At 39.3% G+C, this 11,153-nt stretch overlaps 1 long non-coding RNA gene across 1 annotated transcript in view; it reads left to right on the plus strand.

Moving 5' to 3' along the window:
• LOC112445887 (uncharacterized) overlaps window positions 1–10,883 on the plus strand; it is a 32,159-nt gene extending 21,276 nt beyond the window's left edge. Inside the window, exons 2-5 of the long non-coding RNA XR_003033892.2 lie at window positions 6,011–6,158; window positions 8,172–8,975; window positions 9,650–9,772; window positions 10,790–10,883. This is a non-coding gene — a long non-coding RNA (uncharacterized lncRNA). The remainder of the gene's footprint in view (window positions 1–6,010; window positions 6,159–8,171; window positions 8,976–9,649; window positions 9,773–10,789) is intronic.
• The last annotated feature ends 270 nt before the right edge of the window (window positions 10,884–11,153 follow it).

Here is an 11,153-nt window from a genome sequence, read left to right on the forward strand (position 1 = left end):
AAAATATTGGTGATGCCAGACAGAAAATGGGACAATTGCTGGGGCAATATCCTTGAGCAAGTGAGAATGGATTTGGATCTATGGCATAAGAAGAGGAATGGGTCCAGTAGTTTCATAGACTGTGAATGCACATTAACAGAGAAAGCAGAGGTTATCGGCACAGATGCAGCTGGATGGCTAGATGTGGTGTTAAGAATCTAAGGAAGTTCTCTTCTAGTCACCTTTGTTTTCTTAGTAAAATAAGAAGCAGAGTAGGCAATTACATTTGACACATGAAAGGAGGTGTTGTAGGTTTTCAGAGATGGAGGATCACCTAGGAGAATGAAAGACAAAACAGACTAATGAAATGTATTGTGATTGCTGAGCAGCTTTACTGTTCAGCAGTAAAAATCCATTAAGAGTAAAGTAATACTAATGGTTAAGTAAAGCTCAACATTCAAAAAACTAAGATTATGGCATCCAGTCCCATCACTTCACAGCAAATAGATGGGGAAACAATAGAAACAGTGACAGACTTTATTTTCTTGGGCTCCAAAATCACTGCAGATGGTGACTGCAGCCATGAAATTAAAAGATGCTTGCTCTTTGGAAGAAAAGCTATGACCAACCTAGACAACATATTAAAAAGCAGAGACATTACCTTGCCAACAAAGGTCCATCTAGTCAAAGCTATGGCTTTTCCACTAGTCACATATGGATGTGAGAGTTGGACTGTGAAGAAAACTGAGCACCGAAGAATTGATGCTTTTGAACTGCGGTGTTGGAGAAGACACTTGAGAGTACCTTGGACTGCAAGGAGATCAAACTAGTCAATCCTAAAGGAGATCAGTCCTGGGTGTTCATTGGAAGGACTGATGTTGAAGCTGAAGCTCCAATATTTTGGCCACCTGATGTGAAGAACTGACTCATTGGAAAAGACCCTGATGTTGGGAAAGATTGGAGGTGGAAAGAGAAGGGGATGACAGAGGATGAGATGGTTGGATGGCATCACAGACTTGATGGACTTGAGTTTGAGCAAGCTCTGGGAGTTGGTGATGGACAGGGAAGCCTGACAGGTTGCGGTTCATGGGTCACAAAGAGTCGGACACAACTGAGCAAGTGAACTGAACTGAAAGACTAATGTGCAATGTCATGTGTTTTTCTCCAGCCACACAAAAAGGTCTTGGTGCACAGAATAAGCTGAGTAGGGTATGGGTAGGGTTGTAACCTTACCAAAAAAGTATCATGAAATGAAGTGGGGCAAGGGTGTTGATAGTATATACAAGGGAGTGGTCATAATCATGGACCATGAAATTTAAGCTGGGTAGGAAGAGAAATGAGGACATGAAGTGGGTGAAAGATGGTGAAAAGGTGGTAGGAACATTGGTGGAATACATCAATCATTAGTGGAATATGAGTGGGGCTGAAAGATTGCTGGAGTTGCAGTATTAAAGAAAGTGAGCTGGAAATATAGTCAGAGAGTGAGATGTTTCAAAGTGAAATTATGGAAGGGTATATTTATTGGCAAGGATATGGTCTAGGATATGACAATGTTGTTAAGTTTTAGGCTGGGGTGGAAAATGGAGTCACAAAGTCAGATGCACAGAGCCATAGAATCTCAGAGTTCAGGGGATGAGGGGTGACAGCAAGACTTTACTGTAGTAATTAACATAAACATTTACCAGTTTCCACCCTGCCTTGGATGATTAACTTAAACTCTGTGATAACATTATTCCCCTCGCCAGTGACTGATGTAGAGGTGGCTGAGAAAGTCAGGGAAAGTCTTCACGGGATTTTCTGGAATATGTTTTCCTTATTCCAAAGAAATAGAAATTTCCTCTTCTTTCTCTGGATTATATGATGCCTAAAAGTTTTTAGCCATCCTGTTAGCAGCCTGAAGGTGAAGTTAAACACTGAAGATGGCAGAGAGAGGGAAAGAAGATGAGCTCTTGATGAGACGGTTGAACCACTATATCAACCAATCCTGGAGCCTGCCCTACCCAAACACTTAACATTTTGAAAAACAATAAACTCTCTTATTGGTTAAGTCAGTTTGCATTCAGTTCAATTCAGTTCAGTCGCTCGGTTATGTTCAACTCTTTGCAACCCCATGAATCGCAGCATGCCAGGCCTCCCTGTCCATCACCAACTCCTGGAGTTCACTCAAACTCATGTCGATTGAGTCGGTAATGCCATCCAGCCATCTCATCCTCTGTTGTCCCCTTCCCCTCCTGCCCCCAATCCCTCCCAGCGTCAGGGTCTTTTCCAATGAGTCAACTCTTCGCATGAGGTGGCCAAAGTATTGGAGTTTCAGCTTCAGCATCAGTCTTTCCAATGAACACCCAGGACTGATCTCCATTAGGATGCACTGGTTGGATCTCCTTGCAGTCCAAGGGACTCTCAAGAGTCTTCTCCAACACCACAGTTCAAAAGCATCAATTCTTTGGCGCTCAGTTTTCTTCACAGTCCAACTCTCACATCCATACATGACCACTGGAAAAACCATAGCCTTGACTAGATGGACCTTTGTTGGCAAAGTAATATCTCTGCTTTTTTAATATGCTATCTAGGTTGGTCATAACTTTCCTTCCAAGGAGTAAGTGTCTTTTAATTTCATGGCTGCAATCACCATCTGCAGTGATTTTGGAGCCCCCCCAAATAAAGTCTGACACTGTTTCCACTGTTTCCCCATCTATTTCCCATGAAGTGATGGGACCAGATGCCATGATCTTCGTTTTCTGAATGTTGAGCTTTAAGCCAACTTTTTCACTCTTCTCTTTCACTTTCATCAAGAGGCTCTTTAGTTCTTCTTCACTTTCTGCCATAAGGGTGGTGTCATCTGCATATCTGAGGTTATTGATATTTCTCCCAGCAATCTTGATCCCAGCTTGTGCTTCTTCCAGCCCAGCGTTTCTCATGATGTACACTGCATATAAGTTAAATAAGCAAGGTGACAATATACACCTTGACATATTCCTTTTCCTATTTGGAAGCAGTCTGTTGTTCTGTGTCCAGTTCTAACTGTTGCTTCCTGACCAGCATACAGGTTTCTCAAGAGGCAGATCAGGTGGTCTGGTATTCCCATCTCTTTCAGAATTTTTCACAGTTTATTGTGATCCACACAGCCAAAGGCTTTGGCATAGGCAATAAAGCAGAAATAGATGTTTTTCTGGAACTCTCTTGCTTTTTCAATGATCCAGCAGATGTTGGCAATTTGATCTCTGGTTCCTCTGCCTTTTCTAAAACCAGCTTGAACATCTGAAGGTTCACGGTTCATGTATTGCTGAAGCCTGGCTTGGAGAATTTTGAGCATTACTTTGCTAGTGTGTGAGATGAGTGCAATTTTGAGGTAGTATGAGCATTCTTTGGCATTGACTTTCTTTGGGATTGGAACGAAAACTGACGTTTTCCAGTCCTGTGGCCACTGCTGAGTTTTCCAAATTTGCTGACATACTGACTGCAGGACTTTCACAGCATCATCTTTTAGGATTTGAAATAGCTCAACTGGAATTCCATCACCTCCACTAGCTTTGTTTGTAGTGATGCTTTCTAAGGCCCACTTGACTTCACGTTCCAAAGTGTCTGGTTCTAGGTGAGTGATCACACCATCATGATTAATCTGGGTCAGGAAGCTCTTTTTTGTATGGTTCTTCTGTGTATTCTTGCCACCTCTTCTTAATATCTTCTGCTTCTGTTAGGTCCATACTATTTCTGTCCTTTATCGAGCCCATCTTTGCATGAAATGTTCCCTTGGTCTTTAATTTTCTTGAAGAGATCTCTAGTCTTTCCCATTCTGTTGTTTTGTTCTATTTCCTTGCATTCATCACTGAGGAAGGCTTTCTTATCCCTCCTTGCTATTCTTTGGAACTCTGCATTCAGATGCTTATATATTTCCTTTTCTCCTTTGCTTTTCGCTTCTCTTCTTTTCACAGCTGTTTGTAAGGCCTCCCCAGACAGCCATTTTGTTTTTTTTGCATCTTTTCCATGGGGATGGTCTTGATCCCTGTCTCCTGTACAATGTCATGAACCTCAGTCCATAGGTTCAGGCACTCTCTCTATCAGATCTAATCCCTTAAATCTATTTCTCACTTCCACTGTATAATCATAAGGGATTTGATTTAGGTCATACCTGAATGGTCTGGTGGTTTTCTCCAATTTCTTCAATTTAAGACTGAATTTGGCAATAAGAAGTTCATGATCTGAGCCACAGTCCATTCCCAGTCTTGTTTTTGCTGACTGTATAGAGCTTCTCCATCTTTGGCTGCAAAGAATATAATCAATCTGATTTCGGTGTTGACCATCTGGTGATGTCCATGTGTAGAATCTTCTCTTGTGTTGTTGAAGAGGGTGTTTGCTATGACCAGTGCATTCTCTTGGCAAAACTCTATTAGCCTTTGCCCTGCTTCATTCTGTACTCCAAGGCCAAATTTGCCTGTTACTCCAGGTGTTTCTTGACTTCCTGCTTTTGCATTCCAGTCCCCTATAATGAAAAGGACATCTTTTTTGGGTGTTAGTTCTAAAAGGCCTTGTAGGTCTTCATAGAACCGTTCAACTTCAGCTTCTTCAGCATTACTGGTTGGGGCATAGGCTTGGATTACCGTGATATTGAATGGTTTGCCTTGGAAATGAACAGAGATCAGTCTGTCGTTTTTGAGATTGCATCCAAGTACTGCATTTTGGACTCTTTTGTTGACCATGATGGCTACTCCGTTTCTTCTAAGGGATTCCTGCCCACAGTAGTATATATAATAGTCATCTGAATTAAAGTCACCCATTAGGTTTCTATTATTTGCAGCCAAAGCATCTGATAACATTATCCTCAGGGAGAACCCTGCCTGTGGGAGAGCCAGATATGGAAACAAATACATCTCAGTATGTCAACTGCTGCCCTGGAGGAAAACCAGGGGACCATGAAAGCCTTGTGTCAGTGCGGAACCAGATGGAGAGTCAGAAAAGCCTTTTCAGGGGAGAGTAGTTCTTCAAGGTCGATAAGAGTTTCCTGGGTGAAAGGGTTTTCTGGGAAGAGAGGGCTGAATAAGTGATGGAGCAATGGTAAAAGCTCAGGCCTGTTTGTAGTTTTATAGCCAGCAGAAATTTCAGATAACCTCAATAAAAATTCCAGCAATAGTTGATACATATTTGCCAATCAACAAAGTGACACGTTAGAAGTTCATCAGTTGCCTATCCAGCATCAGCCTTCCCTCTTCCCTTCCTTTGTCATTGTTCAGCCTCTAAGTCGTGTCCCACTTCTGCAACCTAATGGACTACAGCATGCCAGGCTCCTCTGACCTCCACTGAATTCCGGAAGTTGCTCAAATTCTTGTCCATGAAGTCAGTGATGCTATCTAATCTTTAGTTCCTCTTCACTTTCTGCTATTCTCCCTTTCTTACCACACTCATAGTTTCCTCTGGGCGCTACTCCTTCTTCCTTGTGTCGTTGATTCCAATTCCAGTTCTAGAGGGGCTCTGACCAACAGAGGCCAAGTAATCTTAAGCCTCATAACAATTGACACAACAATTCGTCCTGGTAGATCAGGCATAAATCAGTCAAACCTGGAAGTTTCTGGCTACAGAAAGCAGTTCAGTGGGGGGGGGTTTAGTCAAGTCTGGAACTTTTACTCATTATTAATAGTTTTAAGAAGCAATGTTCTCTTCCTTTGTATGTGAGCAAGAAAGCACATAATCTTTCTGCTAGCTGCTAATCTGCGTCCACTACAGAAGTCAGTGCAAGGATTACAGTCTATATACATAGTGGTTGGAGATGAAACAGCTGAAGAGCAATTGAGGAAAAGCCCCGAATGAACCACTCTGAACTCTGCCCTATTGCTTGGCTTTCAGTTACATTTGACAATAAATCCTTTCACTAGGTTAAACCAATTATAATTGGATTTTCTATTTCTTGAAACTGTGGATTTCAACTTGAAACACATTTACACAGGATCAGTATGTTCATTAATAAGTTACATTATAACTGGTACACGAATGATTCTTACCAAGTAAAAATATTTTGTATTTTTTATTTCTTGGACAGATAGATAAAACACAGACTGTCCAGTTCCTCACCAGACATCTGCAGACTCTAATGGCTTGGAATCGAATACGTGGATATAACTCTGGAGAAGAGGACAGGGGACAGTATTTTATCCTAAAAGTAATGGAAAGTCAAGAGTAAACTAAAGGTAATAATCATGGCTTTGAAGCCTCTTCAAAAAGGAAATTCTTTTTCTTTGCTTTTTTGTCATTAAAATTCTTATTGATTTCAAGATCAACCCATTCATTCAATAGCTATTTATTAAGCACTTATTATGTGCCAGTCATATTTGTAGGAACTTCAGATAAAACACTGAACAAAACAGGAAAATAATCCTGCTATCATGTTGCTTATGTCCTTTTCAGGCCAAATGGCATCCTCTCCAAGGCATCCTGAATTTTCTCAATCATAATTAATAACTCCTTCTGCTTTTATGGCATGTAGTACCACTGGAATTACATGTAAGTTCTACTACAAGGTAGAGGCTGCTTCAGATATCAAATATCTCCTTCAACAGACCAAGGGAATCTTGGGTTCAGGGTTGATGTTACAATAGGTCTCTGAAGCACAGAGCTGGCTTGGAGCAAGTGCCAGTAGGTATTTGTTAAATGAGTGCATGACTCTGTCTACAGTCCAACAGGGGAAGCCCACATGGTGAATCCCTTACTGCGGTCTCTGCCAGGTATTCATTTGGAGCTGTTGGGAGCCAACCTGTTATGGACTTAGGCAATCTGGAGGTTGTAGAGAAATGATACTCCTAATGAGCGATTATTACTGATAAGTGGCAATAATAAAGTTCATTTGTGTGACTATGGGCATAATAGGAAATTGAAGTCTGAATAATTTTATTATGAAATTCAAGTAGCTGTTCAACTTAATGAGCGTAAATGGCTTTTTGATGAAGAAATGGAACAATGCCAATGAAAATGGTGACTGTGAGTATGAAAATATTTCTTTGGTTAAAATGTAAATGACCCAATAACTGGGTCATAAATGCCCTTGATTGCTTTATAAGTTACATGATTTAGGGGCAAAGACCTCTAATTTTCCTAAAAGCAAAAAAAAAAAGAATTACTGTACAGATCCAAAGCAATTGTTTCTGCTGGATATTGAATGGTTGCTGTTTCATTGCTACAACAGTCAACAGAGGGAGCCCATGTTACAAAACCTAATAACAATTTCCTTACAGAGTGTTGTATGTTGCTAGAAAGTCAACAGAATAGAGAGAAAAAGAAGAAATAGAATAAAAGAGTTAAGGTATTGGACAATTAGGTTTTAAGTGGTAACAGGAATCTGGGATCTCACTTATGAAATTGGGTTTGGTGAATGATGTTAATTATATGTATTTCAAGAGAGCCTATATGAAGTGGCTTTTAAAAAAAACACTTTATATACTGCCAGAGTGATCCTTTGTTGTTGTTTTTTAGCTTTAATGACTCTTTCATTTATTTTTTTTATTTTTTTTTTTCTGGTTAATAGCAACTCTGGTTGCTTTTATTTATTTGTTAATATAAATTTATTTATTTTAATTGGAGGCTAATTACTTTACAATATTGTATTGGTTTTGCCATACATCAACATGAATCCGCCACAAGTGTACACGTGTTCCCCATCTGAACCCCTCCTCCCACCTACCTCCCCATACCATCCCTCTGGGTCACCCCAGTGCACCAGCCCCGAGCATCCTGTATCATGCATCGAACCTGGACTGGCGATTCATTTCACATATGATATTATACATGTTTCCATTTATTTATTTTTAATTTTTTTTTTTGGCACAGCATGCAGAATTTTAGTTTTCCGACCAGGGATTGCACCCATGCCCTCTGCAATGGAAACGTGGTCCTAACCACTGGACTGTCAAGGAATTCCCTAGAGTGATTCTTTACCTTTAAAGTACACAATTACATTACTCTCCTGCTTAAAGCCGTCCAGTGGCATCCTTATCATTCCTATGACAAATCCAACCTTATGGGGTTGTGAAGATGAAAGAAGATGATAAATAGCACAATGCCTGGCTCAATAAATTTTCAGTAAATTTTTAGTATTATCTTTCACTATTGTACCTTTTATTGTAGTGATCCTTTGGACTAGAATGTTTTCTAAACTGCCTTATTCTTACTTTGGATTTTATCTTGTTAACTCCCTTCTTACCCAATAGGTTCCAGGATCCCAGAAGTCTTGCCTCATTCACAGTCTGAATGCTCTTCTGTTACTTATCACACCATATTGCAGTAATCTGTTCACAAGCCACTGGACCACCAGGGAAGTTCCATGAATATATATTTCATTGTGGATAAGTTTTTCTACTTTTTAAGTTTTCAAACATCTCTACAACGATCAAATGATTTTATAGCCAGCAAACACTACCTACAAAATACCGGCATTTTTGTTGATGGGGTAGGGGGTATACTTTAAATAATTATTTTTCAGAAAATTGTTACCTTTGCATGAAGTTGTTGCTGAAAATTAGGTTACAGATTACATGTTTCCTCTAGTACAGTGCTTCTCAAACTTTAATGTAGGTCTGGGATGGGCCTGTGATTCTGCATTTTAAAATAAGTTATTTATTTTTAATTGAAGAGCAATTCCTTTACAATATTGTGTTGGTTTCTGAATCATGAATCAGCTGTAGATATACACATGTCCCCTCCTTCTTGAACCTCCCTCCCACCTCTCACCCCATTCCACCCCTCTAGGTAGATTTTGCATTTCTAACAAACTTCCACATGATGTAAGTGCTTCTGGCCTATCAACAACATTTTGAGTAGTAGCTCTAGCGTACATGAATTCTAATCTACATTTGACCATAAATTATAATTTATTTATTTATTTTTTATCATCTGTGCTTTTGTTAGTGCTTCCAAAAACGACACACTGGAGTAAATATAGAAGGCTTCTTATAATTCAAGTTTCTGAGAACTGGGGGGATCAATACCTTGGGAACATCTGTGACATTTCTGAGGTACAGTATAGAGGTTGGGAGTTCTAGCTTTAGAGTTAGTCGTCTGGTAAACAAGAAGTCAAATGCAACAAAACATATCAGATCAACCAAAATGCCAGAGCACTATGTTGATAGATGTTACACTACTCAAAACAGATTAACTGCCTCCTCCTCTATGCCCGTCATGGAGTACAGTTGTTTTTGAAGGCAGGAATGAATTTAATTATATAATAATAACAACTAACATTTGAATACTTTCTGGAAGTTTAAAGCACTGATTCTCAAGTTTCAGTGTGTATGAGACTTATCTGGAGAAGTAGCTGAAATGTAGATTCCTGAACTATACCCTCAGAAATTCTGATTCTTGGCAGTGGAGTTCAAGAATCTGCATTTTTAACAGGTATCCAAATGATTCTAATGTAGATGTCTCTGGACCATATATGTTAAGCAGCACTGGTTTCAAATGTAAGAAAAAAAATACTACAACCTTTAGTAAAACACTTTAATACACTTTATAGCTTGATCCAATTCACACACACACATTTGTGTTGTGTGTGTGTGTGTGTGTGTGTATTGCAGAGTTTCACATACATATATGTGAATATATATATATATGACAGAATTTCACAAAATAATACTAACCCTTACTATGTGCTATATAGTGATATATTTTCTACTTTACTCAATTTCATCAGAAAAACATTGCTCATGATAACATTGATTTCACATCATTTATCTCATTTGAGCTTCAAATCAGTGCTGCAAAGTGAAAAGTCAAAGTCGCTCAGTCGTGTCCAACTCTTTGCGATCCCATGAAGGTAAGCACCTTTAACTGCATCTTTTTTCACTTGAAAGTTAAATCTTGGAGAGGATTAAAGTTCCCAGTGTTACACATCGAGTATGTGGCAGAGGTGGAATTCAAATTCAGAATGCTTGCCCTTAAATTGCCCTGACCTGCTCTCACCCTCACACTGACATCCTGAAAAAGCCCAGCAACACTCCAATTTGGGAGTACATTCAGACAACCTCTGGTTTTCCCAGTTGAATTCTATCAACTTTGAATACCAATTTGAAATTTATAAGAGAAAAAGAATTTGACTCAAGTTGGACCAGGTGTGAACTCTGATCTGTTCTGCAGTAAGGAAGGGTCACCTAATGCAGCCATGGCCAGCAAATCCCTAAAGCAAGGGCTGAAACTGGCAGATTTCAAAGAGACAAAGGGCTTGGCAGTCATGTGGAAATATATTTACTGTACCTGCATTTCTCCTCCTTGGAGAAGGGGGAGTTACTGTCTCCATCTCCAGAAAGGTCCTCACTTTAGCATCATACCAGAAGAAACTAGAACAATATAATCCATGTCTCCGCGGTCTCACAACCTCCTGTCAAATGTCTGGCCTCTTCACCTCCCCAAATACAGGGCAGGGATAATCCTGAAAGATCTCACCTGAGGCAAAGGAGAATGTCAAAATGAAAAGGGTATCTCCTTCAGTCTTTGTGACTGAGGACAGCGATTGACCTCCTGGGTCAATGAAGATCTTAGGAGATTCAAAGGTAGCTGATTCCTCTCCACGTTTGAGGTTGTCACTGTTGTCCCTGTCATAGCTGGGCCCCAGAAGCAGGTTTTTGCCTAAGGTTCTGAAAACTTGATACTATTGATTACATAATTCAAACTTTGCACCCAAGACACTATTTTAATCTTTTGAAAAATTGCAAAATTTATCTCAAAAGTTCTTGAATGAAGAAAAAAAGCATTATCAGCCCTCTTAAAAAGTATTCAAAATGGAAAATTAATGTGGCAGTTCTTTACCACATGTTCCTTTCTTCTATTAATGTAGACACACACCTCTTATGAAGACCAGCTATGGAAGTTTGAACTATGCCAAGAAACATAAGACTAAATAAATCAAAAGGTTATAAAAGCATATGGAATTTTTAAATGCCTAAATCCTTTTTGGACAAATCAAAGAGTGCTTTCATCTCAATCCTTTGTTTTCTTCCCACCCCTGAGGAAGATCGACAGTTTCTTTGATTAAAAGAATAGTTTGATTGAAGTGTTTTTTAAAAGAATATTTTTAAGAGTTTACTTTCTGTTATTTTCAATATTGTTAAAAGTTTTAAAACATTTTCTCTCTTTAACATGGCAAAATAAAGACTGACCTTTAACTGGCTTTCTAGACTGTTAATATGCTTATTTCTAAT

Source organism: Bos taurus, chromosome 3, assembly GCF_002263795.3.
Source record: "Bos taurus isolate L1 Dominette 01449 registration number 42190680 breed Hereford chromosome 3, ARS-UCD2.0, whole genome shotgun sequence".
In the NCBI taxonomy this organism is placed as follows: domain Eukaryota; kingdom Metazoa; phylum Chordata; class Mammalia; order Artiodactyla; family Bovidae; genus Bos; species Bos taurus.